This window comes from Eretmochelys imbricata, chromosome 17, assembly GCF_965152235.1.
Source record: "Eretmochelys imbricata isolate rEreImb1 chromosome 17, rEreImb1.hap1, whole genome shotgun sequence".
Taxonomy (NCBI): Eukaryota; Metazoa; Chordata; order Testudines; family Cheloniidae; genus Eretmochelys; species Eretmochelys imbricata.
Window position 1 is genome coordinate 5,544,574 of NC_135588.1, and position 14,974 is coordinate 5,559,547.

At 39.6% G+C, this 14,974-nt stretch overlaps 1 protein-coding gene across 1 annotated transcript in view; it reads left to right on the forward strand.

Moving 5' to 3' along the window:
* The window catches only part of RPS6KB1 (ribosomal protein S6 kinase B1), a 62,453-nt gene extending 47,735 nt beyond the window's left edge, over positions 1 to 14,718 (forward strand). Inside the window, exons 16-22 of the transcript XR_013348284.1 lie at positions 2,711 to 2,926; positions 3,961 to 7,055; positions 9,132 to 9,265; positions 9,819 to 9,929; positions 10,153 to 10,297; positions 13,049 to 13,628; positions 14,218 to 14,718. The gene's annotated coding sequence lies outside the window, so the exon portion shown is untranslated. The remainder of the gene's footprint in view (positions 1 to 2,710; positions 2,927 to 3,960; positions 7,056 to 9,131; positions 9,266 to 9,818; positions 9,930 to 10,152; positions 10,298 to 13,048; positions 13,629 to 14,217) is intronic.
* Positions 14,719 to 14,974: the final 256 nt, after the last annotated feature.

Sequence of the window (14,974 nt, forward strand, 5' to 3'; positions counted from 1 at the left end):
GTGGGTGGGGGTCAGGGATTGAGAAGGAAGGGAAGGGGGCCGCCAGCGGCCTGAGGGCAGAGAGGGAGGAGCAGGGATTTGGAGGGTGCTGTCTGCAGGTGCTAGTGAGTTGAAGGTGCTGGGGAATGGCTTCTGATGACGCTGGTAGGTGCCATATGAGGGTGAACGTGGCAGTGGCAGGCCGCGGGTGAGGGGGTGGATGGTAGGAGTGAAGATGGGGAGTTATGACTAAAATTACCTGGGGAGCGGGAGTGAGGTGTGGGCTAAGAGCACAGCTGAGAAGCAGGAGTCATGATTTCTCATCCAGGCTCTGCCACTGACCTGAATTTGGGCAAGTCACTTAACCCCGACATGCTTCAGTTTTCTCTGTAAAATGTGGCAATACCCACAGACAGGGTAAATTAATGTTTGTCCAGTGCTTTGAGTCAGAGCACTATATGTGCAAAGTATTATGATTTTTTATTATTATTAATAAGGTTAAACTCTCATTTGAAGCTCTGTAAAGGTTTAAATATTTATTGGGATTTTTACTGTGGTGATGGGGTTCAGATTTTTGTGATTTGGATCTTTGAAGGATGGTCCAGTGGTTAGGGTGCTAGCCTGGGACTCAGCAGATTTAGGTTCAATTGCCAGCTCTGCCACAGACTCCCTATATGGTCTTGGGCAGGTCACTTAGTGCTTGTGTACACAGGGAGTTATTCTGGAATTGCTCTTCCTGATTAACTCCATGTGTGGATGTTCTTATTTCAGAATAAAAACATCTGCACGTGGAGTTAATCAGGAATCGGCTTTAAATTCACATCCTGTCTTATTACAGATTTATTTTCATGTGTAAAGACTAACTCTTAGTCTCTCTTTCTGTGCCTCAGTTCCCCATCTGTAAATTGAGTGATAAAAGTACTTCCCTGTCTCACAGGGGTGTTGTGAGGATAAAAACATTAAAGATTGTAAGATGCTTAGATAATATGGTAGTGGAGGCCACAGAAGTATCTGAAAGAGAGAGATAAAGGCATTTGAGTTGATACCTAGTGATAATTTGATTAAAAAATAGAAAGATATAAAATTAACATGTCACGCATTAAATGGATTAAAAGTTGGCTAACTGATAGGTCTCAACATATATTTGTAAATGGGGAATCATCATAGTATGGCTGTGTTTCTAGTGGGGTCCCTTAGGGACTGGTTCTTGGCCCTATGTTATTTAACATTTTTATTAATGACCTGGAAGAAAGCATAAAATTATCACTGATAAAGAATGCAGATGACCCAAAAATTGGGGGAATGGTAAATAATAAAGAGGACAGATCACCCTGATGCTGAGCGATCTGGATCGCTTGGTAAGCTGGGTGCAATACTGTTTCTCACTTTGACAATAAAAGTAGAAATTAAGGTTTGCATCTTGCAAAGTTACCTGTGTGGGCACACCACTTTGTCCATGTGGTGCATCCCTGAAGGATTGGGGCCTACAGTGATCAATACACATCAATCCTGAATTCCAAGTCCCTATTTTAAAAATAAACGTTTCTCAGTTGTAAAAGTGCAACATAATAGAAAAGTAATATATTGGTTTTATATGCAAATCTATTACAGAGAAAATGCTTTTGGATCTGAGAATATTTCTCTCAGTTTTCAACCCAAGGGAACTTTTTTATACAAAAGTTATAAAAACTCTTAAATTAATTATTTCAGTACAAATTAAAGACAGAACCCTAATTCAGTAGCTCCTCTCTCATTTCTCTTAATTAAGGCCCCAGTCATTCTGACTCATACATAACTTTAAACAGTGAATTGTCCTATTGACTTCAATGAGATAAACAGTGTGTAAAGTTAAGCACATGTATTAATCTTTGTAGGATCAGGGCCTGAGTCATAAAAATAATAGAGTGGGTGCTGTTTTAAAAACTTCAGCATTTACATCTTCTTGTGGTAATTGAAAATAATATATATGGTACTGCAGAACAGTAAATGCTGAATTTTAAATTGCACTCACTGTACTAATGATACTTTTATGTATATAAACACTTTACAACCTCCAAGTATACACCAATATTAATGGATTCATCTGTCATTAATCTAATTACTTGGTGATACGATCTATACAACATTCTTACCTGAATGAAAGTGTCTTTTAGTATACTATGCCCCATTTAAGCACCTAGGGCTTGATTTTAAATGGTGCTGAGCACCCACAGATCCCATTGAGTTTTGGCTGGTCAATACTTGTGAAAATCATGTCCTTCAGTGTGGACTTTGTATAGGGTCTTTTGTGGTATGGATTGTGGGGGGAAAAAATTATCCAAAATCCTGAGACGTCTTCTAGAAGCTATGGGCCAGCTCCTGTTGAAGTTTAATGGGGATTTGCTTCAACATGAACTTGGACAAAAGAGTAAATGATTTATAAAATTGTACATAGGTGCTAATGTAAGTTGGTGATACTACAGGAACTCTTGTGTCTTTATTGGTCTGATCTTGTAGGTGCTCCATACACAGGACTTCTAGTGGGAATTCCATATGGATTGAGCACTGTGCACCCAGCTCCTCTGTAATTTCTGTTACAATTTAAATATTTAATTTAGTTCAGAACAAAAAGTTTTAAATGGCTGCTGGAATGATGGATTGAAAAAATGTCATCACGGAGAAGGAATAACTTTCTTAAATAATACTTCTAGCTAGATTGTAACATATACGTTAATGATTTTCCCTGACTGAGGTTTTTCAGCATCATATAATTAAGAAGTTCTACATAAAGCTGACGAGCACATAAGGAAATCTGTGTCTGATGAAAGTATCCCATAAAATGGATAAAGTTGGAGGAACATCTGGACATGCGAGGATAAGATTATGTGGAAACCATCAGACTTTGGATGTATCTTGGTTAAATTCTAGCCTACAAGAGACATTATTACCAGGAAAACCATGGCATAAGGTAAAATGTTTGTTTGCAAAATATGCATCTATTAATAATGATTTAAATGCATGTGGATGTCATCTTTGCAATTTTTGATCTGTCCTTGTTCCTATTGCTTGCTTATATGGACATTTTTTTCCTTAGTGTGGGGGGTATTAAAACAACAACTGTTGTTTTTAAATATGCAAGTAGGCAAATATTCTAATGACTATTTCAGTTAGCTTGTCAAGAATTTTATTATTCTCCTTGAAAGTTAGGACAAAAGTCATGCATCAGAATGTTACTCAACTGTTCACATTAGATTTACCACAATAAATTCTCTAAAGGCAGTGTGTTTGCACAAAAACAGCTAAAGAAACTCTCAACACATATGAGGCAAGGGGAAGATTACAATCTTCCAGACTGTTTGCGTTCTGTAACTTTAATTTCACTCATCTCATGGACAAAGCATGTTATAAATACTGGCCAGATGGACATATTTGAACAGAATGCTAGCAATAAACATCAGACCAAATTCATACCTTCACCAGATCTGAGTTTGCCCCATTATACTTAGTATCTAATTCTGAAATATAATTTAATAAAAAATTGTCAGAATATTTTGCTTTCTTATGGGTTTTCTGATATTCAGCTTTAACTTTTCTTTGCTTAATAAAATTTCCTTACTTGTAGGTAAACCCTAAAGCATTCCTTCCCTTCATAGTGTTTATCTGGTTCAAAGTTTTGTTCAGTTCTTATATTCTTCCCCTTCCCCCTTTTTTTCATAGTCTCTAAGAATCGTTGGCAGTAACCATCTTGAAATCTTTATTTGCTTTGAGTTATAAAGCAGAATCAACATAGATTCCTGCCCACCAATTTAACCTGATATGTAAAAGAAAATACACCTACAAGCAAAATGCATTGATGCATTGTTTAGTTTTGAATCCACAAATAGGGAAGTCAAATAATCTGAGTACTATCAATTTTATTTACAGCATGGGGCACAATGTTGCAATACCTTACTCAATAAGTGAGTCCCGCATTTATTTTCCTTTCCCGTCTCTCTTTCAAAGTTCTCTTATTGCAATGACTTTCCATGCCACTAAGGAGGGCTGGAATCATCTGCCTTTGGTGATTGTCTGTATTGCTCCATGTGTCACACAGAGGATTCTGCTAAGGAACAATGTAAGTTGCTTGCATTGCCTCAGGGAATGAGCATGCTGCTGCCCCAAATCGTTCTAGCCCAACAGCAGAAAGATGAGCTTGGGAACCAAGACTGGGATAGGTTTCAGAGTAGCAGCCGTGTTAGTCTGTATTCGCAAAAAGAAAAGGAGTACTTGTGGCACCTTAGAGACTAACCAATTTATTTGAGCATAAGCTTTCGTGAGCTACAGCTCACTTCATCGGATGCATAAAGTGGAAAATACAGTGAGGAGATTTATATACACACAGACCATGAAAAAATGGGTGTTTATCATACACATTGTAAGGAGAGTGGGATAGTTCTGCATGGCAACATGTTGAAATAAGATGCGACCTCTGGATCAGCCACATTAAGATGAAAGATTGCTCCTTAAAGAACTTCAGATGATGTCCAGATACTACAGTGCAGGGTGCATTAAAAGTCAATAGTTAGCCTGAATTAAAGTTTGAAGAATTTCTGGAACTACAGTATGTTTAAAATATTTACTGAGACAAGGTAGGTGAGTAACATTTTTTTATTGGACCAACTTTTGTTGGTTAAAGAGACAAGCTATTGACCTACAAAAGTTGATCCAATAAAAAACGTTACGCACCTAGTCTCTTTAATATCTGGGGACCAACACAGCTACAACAACACTGCAAACTTAGTATTTTATTACTAATTTATTTCTCCTTTAGGTTTTAGACAAACTTGGAGTTGCTCTTGCTGATGACATGAACACCAACTAAGAAATCCTAAACCATGACAAATGATTTTCTGTCTCCTTGGCCAGCATTTTGTTAAAAAAATATTTTAGTGAGTGTCCTAATCAACCTAGTCTACTAGTAAGTGAGTTATGGGAGCTTTGAGCCTACAGCAACATAACGTGAACATGTACAAATCTCTTGTTGTCATAAAAGTAAAGTGGATTATTTTGTTCTCAGTTATAAAATTGTACTTCTAAATTTTTCAGTGTAGTTAATCGATCTGAAATAAGATTAAAATGTTATATATCTTTTACCTTGTATCTAACAGGCTTTCAGTATTTTTTTCTCCTCTCAGGAAACTTGAAAAGAAAACAAGATAATGAGTGTATATATGAGGGTTTTCTCCATTGGAGCTATGGTTCAAATCCAGATTCAGTGAGATATCAAACTCATATAAGGACAGATTCTGTAGTCCTAACTTAGCAAAACTTTCATTGACATTATGGGAATTTTGTCTGAGTTAGGATTGTAGGATCTAGCCCTTTGAGCAGACTCTTCTTAGAACGGAATTCATGTGGTAGCAGACTTGACAGGTTTGGAAGCATTTGTGCGTGACAAGGAGGATGGGAGTATCCCGTTCTTCATTATGGAAGCTGATGACTGAATGTAGGGAGGATGGTAGTGGGGCTGCTGTCCTGTTGTGTATACAGTTCTGGACAAAATCCTGAGGATCTTACTTAGGCAAAAATGTCATTAACTTCAATGAAAATTTTGCCTATGAACTGAGCAAGGAGCTCAGGATTTTGTTCCATATCTTTAAAATCTTCTTAAGCATTGATTGTCTGGCTACTAGAATCTTTTGTTGCCAAAGCAGTAGAGTGTTTTTAAACCTGGGAATTTCTTGCTCCACATTAAGAGTAGCCTGAACCAAGCTTAGTCTGTGGTATCTTTACCCTAGGAAATGGTTATTTCTCTTAATAAGAGTAACCTGCTAACAGGACTTGCTACTGTGGGAATTTATTGTTCCCCAGTAAGAATATCTTGGGACAGGAGCACTCCCAATATCATTGTCTTTGTGAGAAAGTTACTACAGATTTTCTTTAGGGAAAAGTTACTCTCCCTGTCTTAAATATCTAACTTAAATAATCGAACACACAAAGTAGGAAGGCAGAACTTTTAACTGCTTTGTGCCTTACTTACCAAGGTGTTTTGTTTTTTTTTAAATAAGAACCAAAATAGAAGACCTCACTACACTTTTGAACATCCCTTTAAAAAATCACAAAACAATGTATTAGTTTTCAAAGTTAAGTACTTCATCACTTGTTTTTCAAATTAGGCGTTTGTTATCTCTAAGGAAGAAGTTCATTACTATTTTGAAGTCCACTGCATTTGTTTTTGCAAGAAATATTTTATAGAGGTATTTCAGATCCATTGCTTCTGTCAGCAGCAACTTGCCATTTACCCTTCTTTAACTGGGGGTTAGAGGACAAAGATAGGCAAGGAGGTGATGGCAGTATGACTTCTTCATGTGCCATGCTACCAAAGGAAGAGAGGATGTAGGGAGTAATGGAAGGGTCAGATCTCTGTGTGATTGCCCTGGGATCCATGAAACTTTTTGACAGATCTCAGAACATCCATCTCGTTCAAGGGTTCTCCCCTCCATGGCTCTACAAACCACAAGCTGGAATAATGCTTCAGGAACTCCATGAATTAAGAGTTTCTTGTATTGCTCTTCACCTCCTGCATCTTTTTCTGTTGGTGGATATATCCAACCTTGGAGTTTAACATTTGAGAGTAAGGCCGAGTAAGACTGGTACATGAAGAAGTAGTAAGTATGACTCTGGGTATTCTTTCTGAAAAATAAGAGATTCCTTCAAGTAAACTTTTCTCCAGGATAAAGATATTTAGAAGTAAGTTTGACTCAAAATAATTTTACTGAGGACTAAGACATTCTTGGGAAAGAAGGCTTGCCTCTATATTCAGTGGCACCAGTCCTTCCTCTCAGTGGCTGACATAAGGCACTGCTCATGGGCAAATTTTCTCTACTAAAACTTCCTTCCCTAACGTGATAATCAACAGTCGTGGCCCTGGCAGCAAAAAATGGCAAGAACTGTTTATACAAGATGTTATGTTCTTGTGATAACCCAAATGTTCTGTACCTAGTCTTCCACAAACATGAGTGAGAGAGATCAGAAGAAGTTGGAAGAAGATACAAGGATTTGGGTGAAGCAACAGTGCTTAAAAGCTGCAGAACGCATTAGCTGTCAGTTCAGACTTGGTGAGTTAAGATATACTGTCTATGCCATATATATGTGGAAACAAGCTTGGGCAATAAAAACAACTGCCACTATCTGCAAATCTTACTGTTACAGCTAAATCTTTGTCTACAAAAGTATTAAACAAAAGATTTTAGAGACTCAAATCCAGCCACCTACTCTATTTATGAATAAACAAGAATGTGATTGCACCACAGAAATAATGGGTCAGGTTCTGGTTCCTTCTCTAGCTGCTTTTGCGTCATTTTGGTTGAGCAAAGCAGCTGTAAAGCAAGCAGATCTGGCCTCCTAAGGATTCTCCTACACTTGAAAATCCTTGGAGGACTGTAGCATCTCTTATGCTTACACATCCTGCTGTCTTTCAATGAATGATTCATTCTATAGGAAAGGGGCATCGCCAGTGTGTCCCTCCACTCCATTGATTCCTGGGTGCCAGCATGGCTTTTTGGGACAGTAGGTTGCTGGATGTGAAAGAGAGCGGTCTTTTGTCAGCTCTAATTTATGCTGAGGAATGGCCCAGTCCTTGGCTGGCCCAGGATCTAGGGATTCTAATGATGAATAATACCTATATCTGATACCATACTTTTCATTGTGCTTTTTTTCATCGATCTCAAAGCACTTGACAAAGGCAGTACGTATCATTATCTCCATCTTTTCAGATAAAATGCCACCTGAAAGCAAGCTGTCTTTACCCCTCCTTCAATCTTGCATCAAACACAGATTTGCCAAATGGAAGGATGTGGGCTAAATGGGTCAAATTTATCCCTGATGTCATTCCACTGAAGTTGGGGGAGTTAATACCATGGATGAATTTGGCCTGTGGTTTAATTTGTTACTACAAATGTCTCTCACATAACTATCACAGTTACCAGGCTAACTGTGCTTCTGACTCCCTCCTGATTTCTGAGTTCATCCCCTCTCACATCTCATCATGTACCTTGGGAAGGAATCACCTAATTCTCCCACTCTCAGACCAGGTCTGACTTAGTTTCAGTTCCTGCAGTCCTTTTTCTGCTAGGAGCTATGACAGTGGTACTCAGTGACCAGACAGCCTTCTTAAAGGAAGGTTTTTATTTTTTTTAAAAAAGCATTTAAAAGAAAAAGACTGTAAAACAATAAAACAGACAATATTCACTTCTAGGTAACTCATGTGTCTGTCCATCTTCCAGATGGGGATCCTGGTAGACCTAAGCTTCCTATAGGCACCACAAGGCTGCTAGGCTCTGAGTGACAGTTCCTTCCATTAAATCACAAATCAATTCTCTATGTCTACTGCAGGGAGTTTTCTGTCTTTAAAAGCTACTCAGTGCTTTAAACACACATTCACAGGAATTGTCACCTTTAACCATTTAGTGTCCCTTTTGATCTCTAGACTCCCAGTCTTCGCAGAACAGATGCATAACTTTAGGCTGGAGCCTGGAAGTAGGCCATTGTCTTGTAATTGTTGCCCAGTTGATGGGAGGTTGCTTACACAGAGCCACTATGTTGTCCTTTCCTGCTTGTCTTTCCAACAGTCCGCTATTAAGAAAGACCAGTACATCCATAAGGAAAGTTAAATAAGCTATACAGTAACTTCACCTCACTGACCAGGCCACAGATAATATTCACACAATTATTACATATCAGTATGCTTAGATTATTACCTAGCAGCTCCATGCCTGCCACAGTAATGTCCTCAATTTCTTTCATATGTTTTCACCTTTCAGTATGAAATTGAAGAAGTCACTGTATGCCATTATTTCCTGCCATAGGCTCTGATCCTACAATGAGTTCTCTGCAGGCAGACCTCTGTACCTGTCTGGAGACCCACTGAAGTCAGTAGGATTCTGTGCAGATGCAGGGGTCAGCCTATGCAGATCTCATTGGAGGACTGAATCCATGCTGCTTATTGTCCTTTTTTGTTTATTTTGTGTTTTTTATCAAAAAAATTCAGCTAAAATATATCTGGGAAGAAAATTAAATATGCAAATAAATGAAAGAGAAGTATATATAGCAATATCATACCAACTGCAGCTTAGCAGTAATTATGGTTTACCGCAGGAATGTTCTGCTGTTTTCAAATTAACTTTTTATCGTAGGAAATCTGAAAAATGTCCTGTTTAGTACTGCTGTATCTCCTACCTGAAGCTAGAAATGAAACCGCCACAGGATTCCTTATTCGATGTATGCTCTTCAATAAATTGGTTTGCATGTAAAAATGACTAGTGTTCATGTAAGTGGCTGAATTAAACAAGAATTTTTTGTGAAGTTAAAATTAAAAATTGATTCCCTTCAATAATAATAATAAATAATGACTTGACTTCAGTCTCTTGAAAATATTCACTTTTAAAAGTGCTTTATAAATATTAATTGCACTTAATTGGAATTCCAGTCTCTGACTCCATCTTAGGAGTCATTCTTAGATACCTTAAGGTTGGAAAATGCAGTTTTAATTTTGCTTTTAAGTCTTTTGGACCTGATTTTTTGCCCCCAAACTGTGTGTATTCATCTGCAATGTGAAAAGCGTGTAAAGTGGGATTATGACACAACCAACCAGAATTCTCCACTCACTTACACCAATGGTAGTATTTTGTACCCAACCTGCATTTGCTTTGCACAGGTGTAAGATTGCACACAGGGCGCAAGGCAATGGAGAATCAGGTCCTTTGAGTCCGACCCTGTGTTTGTTTAATTGTGTGTTTTGGGTGTGCAAGATATGGAGGACTCAAGCCTTGCATTTGTAAATTACTTTTAAAATAAATTACATTTTGTTTTCTGTACACTAGATAATAACTGACAGACTGGCTCCTGAAATGGTGCATTTTCTTAATGATACCTACAACATAGTAGCAACAGAGGTGGAATTGTTATTGGCTACACATGAAGCATGGAAAAAGGTAGCTTATTCTTTCTCCAGTTACAGTTTTTTGCTAAGAAAAAATCTTTAACTTGTTTTTTTAAATATTATTCAGCAAATAACAATCCAGGTAATTTATATCCCCTCTCATAGGTTATTTTGAATCAACTTTAACATCTAAATTAAAGATCTGGTGGTAGATATCCAAAATTGTAAATTGTTTGTGACTAGAACACCATTTATATTAAATTTTGCATTTATAGGCAGAAGATTCATATAAGGATCTACTTCCGTCGGAGTGGAATTCTAATTCGACATCAGTAGCTAAAAAAAGAACAAATTCTGTTGAAAGCAAAGACCTCAATCTAGCCATACACAGAGGATCTGTTTTCCAATTAAATGAAAAAGGTAAAGGAATACATTGATTCAACCCTTAATAATGCTCTCTTAAGTGTACCTGACATTTAAAAAATAAATCAGAAATATCCACATAGAAAAAAACATAATTAAATTAGAGTTAAGGCTACCATAACTGTACTGTGCTTGGGGGTTGGGGAGCAAAACAGGCCCCAGCAATACCCACAAAGCCTGATTTAAGGAGTTCTGACTCAGCCCTCTCAATTCCCAGGTCCCTATCTTCCACAATAAATCCACATCATCATTACATGAGTGGAAAAGCAAATTTATTTAATTTGATGCATTTTACTTAGTGTGATTAGGGTCCCAGGGAGCCATGCTGTAGTCACTCACTTAGGATCAACTGCAAAGAATAGGGCAAACAAACCCCAAAGCTGGTGGATATTCCAATACTTAGACTTACCAAGCAAGCACAAAACAGCTTCTGTAATACCTTAGTAGTTACCCAGAAGCCTACAACACAGTTTCCTTTTAAGGAACCCAGCTTCAGGCCTCCACCCAGACACCCAAGTCAAATACAAAAGTTCTACCAATCCCAAAGGATTGGACACGTTACCTCCCAGATTAAGGAATATTTCAGATCTTACCCAAATACATTCTTATAGCCAATTCTTATTAACTAAACTAAAATTTATTAGGAAAGAGAGAGAGTAGTGGTTAAAAGCTCAATATACGTACAGACAGGAGTATAGTTTCAAGATCAGCTTCATAGTAGAGATGGTAAACTTTGTAGTTGCAAAGAGTTCTTTCAGAATTAGTCCATAGGTTATAGTCCAATGTCCATATTTAGGGTAATCCAGGTGGGACTGGAGATCTCAGCCTTATGATTTAAGCTTCCCCTGCCTGAAGCATCAAGCAGATCTGAGATAAAAAAGGATCAGGACCCAAGGGTTTTTATACAGTTCCAGGCATTCTTTTGGCAGCTCAGAGTCCTTAGGCGTACAATAGGCAATCAGGGAGACTTTGAAGTAGACATATTTCCTAAGCATCACTAGTAACTAGCTACAGGGATTAACATAAGGTAATTTATCCATTAAGCAGTTTATTACAAACTTTAAAGAGACATATAGACAATGACATTATTTCATCCAACATTCATCTAAATGTTAATATTCCCTGTTGATCTCTGAATCAATTGCTATAGTGATAGACAGGAGCTGTCTATTTTCATGGCTGACATCTAACAAAATATAAGTAAACACATACAGTTAGTATCATGTCCAGTCCTCTAACAATACAGGTTTGCATTTCAAAGTTCTAGCCTATCTAACATGGAATGACCCTAATTACCATTCACATATTTTTCTAACATGTCTCTAAAGGTTGACTCTGGGTCATTTAGCCTGCGAGCCACTTAACCCTTTCTATTGGCACCATACTTGACACACTTTGTATAAGATTCGTTGCAACTATAGAACAGTGGTAGCAACAATGATTTGCAAGGTCATATTCTAATCAGATAACATCACACTTAGAGACTGGTCCAAGTAGAAAAGAAAGTATTCATATCTGGAGCTTCCAAACTATCAAGATGTTTGGATCCACTTTGTGGTTCAGCATATTATAAAGATAGGAGTATGTGTGATATCCACACCTGAATCCAAGTTTCAATTCTGAAGCCTTCCGAATTCTGATCCAGGGTTTAGGTTCAAGCCTCTCTCTCTCTCTCTCTTTTTTTTTTTTTTTTTAAATACCAGAGTTTACAGAAAGTGTTAACATTATTTAAATGCTACAACTACTATAACCATGTTGAAAAACAAACCTGCATTTTATAGGTTAAGAACTTCTGAAAGTACCAATGCCAGTAATTCAGAGATAATTTGTTAACAAAGAGTAACTGCTTTGCTTATGCTTTCCCTGACAGTCAAGAGTGCCAAACCATTTTTGAAGAGTGTGATTTTTCTCCTTTATTAAAACATTAAAGGACCTCCACTTCAGATACACAAAAGTGCTCCTTCACACAGACATGAGAGCTAATAGAGGTTTTCAAGCTCATGTAGAGTGTCATTATTTATTCATTCAGGCTTAAAATAATTGGGCAAAAGATCAGCTAGTGTAACTCCCCACGTGAGTTTTAAAATAGATCAATTTACTGCAGAATGTGTGGCATTTTGCAAAAGAATACTTTTCACCTAACTCATAGCAGTGTTTTTTCTCCAAGTGCTAGTGCATATATATATTCTGCTCAGGTATGTGCTTTCCCACTAGAGCTGGAGACTTGTAGATAGGAGTTCCCATTAGGGCGGCACATGTGCTCTGAGAGTCCTCATACCTCTAACCAAGGTCATAAGGGACGGAGCTGCCTGACTTCTCTTTCTCACTGCCTGTGGCTCTCAGTGATGCCTCACGCTCACTGTCTTTCTAGTGCTGGTGAGCACCCTTTTCTTTTAAATAGTCCTAGAGTTGTTAGCTTAGTCTTAGCCCTGGTCTACACTAGGACTTTAGGTCGAATTTAGCAGCGTTAAATCAATGTAAACCTGCACCTGTCCACGCGATGAAGCCCTTTATTTCGACTTAAAGGGCTCTTAAAATCGATTTCCATACTTGACATTAGCGCTTAAATCGGCCTTGCCGGGTCAAATTTGGGGTACTGTGGACACAATTCGACAATATTGGCCTCCGGGAGCTATCCCAGAGTGCTCCATTGTGACCGCTCTGGACAGCACTCTCAACTCAGATGCACTGGCCAGGTAGACAGGAAAAAAACTGCGAACTTTTGAATCTCATTTCCTGTTTGGCCAGCATGGCAAGCTGCAGGTGACCATGATGGAGTCCCAGAATTGCAAAAGAGCTCCAGCATGGACTGAACGGGAGGTACGGGATCTGATCGCTGTATGGGGAGAGGAATCCGTGCTATCAGAACTCCGTTCCAGTTTTCGAAATGCCAAAACCTTTGTCAAAATCTCCCAGGGCATGAAGGACAGAGGCCATAACAGGGATCCGAAGCAGTGTCACGTGAAACTTAAGGAGCTGAGGCAAGCCTACCAGAAAACCAGAGGGGCGAACGGCCGCTCCGGGTCAGAGCCCCAAACATGCCGCTTCTATGATGAGCTGCATGCCATTTTAGGGGGTTCAGCCACCACTACCCCAGCCGTGTTGTTTGACTCCTTCAGTGGAGATGGAGGCAACATGGAAGCAGGTTTTGGGGACGAAGAAGAAGATGATGATGATGATGAGATTGTAGATAGCTCACAGCAAGCAAGCGGAGAAACCGGTTTTCCCGACAGCCAGGAACTGTTTCTCACCCTGGACCTGGAGCCAGAACCTCCCAAACCCACCCAAGGCTGCCTCCTGGACCTGGCAGGCGGAGAAGGGACCTCTGGTGAGTGTACCTTTTAAAATACTATACATGGTTTAAAAGCAAGCATGTTTAATGATTAATTTGCCCTGGCATTCGTGGCTCTCCTGGATGTACTCCCAAAGCCTTTGCAAAAGGTTTCTGGGGAGGGCAGCCTTATTGCGTCCTTCATGGTAGGACACTTTACCACTCCAGGCCAGTAACACGTACTCAGGAATCATTGTACAACAAAGCATTGCAGTGTATGTTTGCTGGCGTTCAAACAACATCCGTTCTTTATCTCTCTGTGTTATCCTCAGGAGAGTGAGATATCATTCATGGTCTCCTGGTTGAAATAGGGTGCTTTTCTCCAGGGGACATTCAGAGGAGCCCGTTCCTGCTGAGCTGTTTGCCTGCGGCTGAACAGAAATGTTCCCCGCTGTTAGCCACGGGGGGAGGGGGGGGTTTGAGGGGGTAGCCACGCGGTGGGGGGAGGCAAAATGCGACCTTGTAACGAAAGCACATGTGCTATGTATGTAATGTTAACAGCAAGGTTTACCCTGAAAGAGTGTAGCCACTGTTTTATAAAATGTGTCTTTTTAAATACCGCTGTTCCTTTTTTTTTCTCCACCAGCTGCATGTGTTTCATTGATCACAGGATCTTCTCCTTCCCAGAGGCTAGTGAAGCTTAGAAAGAAAAAAAAAACGCGCTCGTGATGAAATGTTCTCTGAGCTCATGCTGTCCTCCCACACTGACAGAGCACAGACGAATGCGTGGAGGCAAATAATGTCAGAGTGCAGGAAAGCACAAAATGACCGGGAGGAGAGGTGGCGGGCTGAAGAGAGTAAGTGGCGGGCTGAAGAGAGGGCTGAAGCTCAAATGTGGCGGCATTGTGATGAGAGGAGGCAGGATTCAATGCTGAGGCTGCTGGAGGACCAAACCAGTATGCTCCAGTGTATGGCTGAGCTGCAGCAAAGGCAGCTGGAGCACAGACTGCCACTACAGCCCCTGTGTAACCAACCACCCTCCTCCCCAAGTTCCATAGCCTCCACACCCAGACGCCCAAGAACGCGGTGGGGGGGCCACCGGCCAACCAGCCACTCCGCCACAGAGGATTGCCCAAAAAAAAGGAGGCTGGCATTCAATAAATTTTAAAGTTGTAAACTTTTAAAGTGCTGTGTGGCATTTTCCTTCCCTCCTCCACCACCCCTCCTGGGCTACCTTGGTAGTCGTCCCCCTATTTGTGTGATGAATGAATAAAGAATGCATGAATGTGAAGCAACAATGACTTTATTGCCTCTGCAAGCAATGATTAAAGGGAGGAGGGGAGGGTGGTTAGCTTGCAGGGAAGTAGAGTGAACCAAGGGGCGGGGGGTTTCATCAAGGAGAA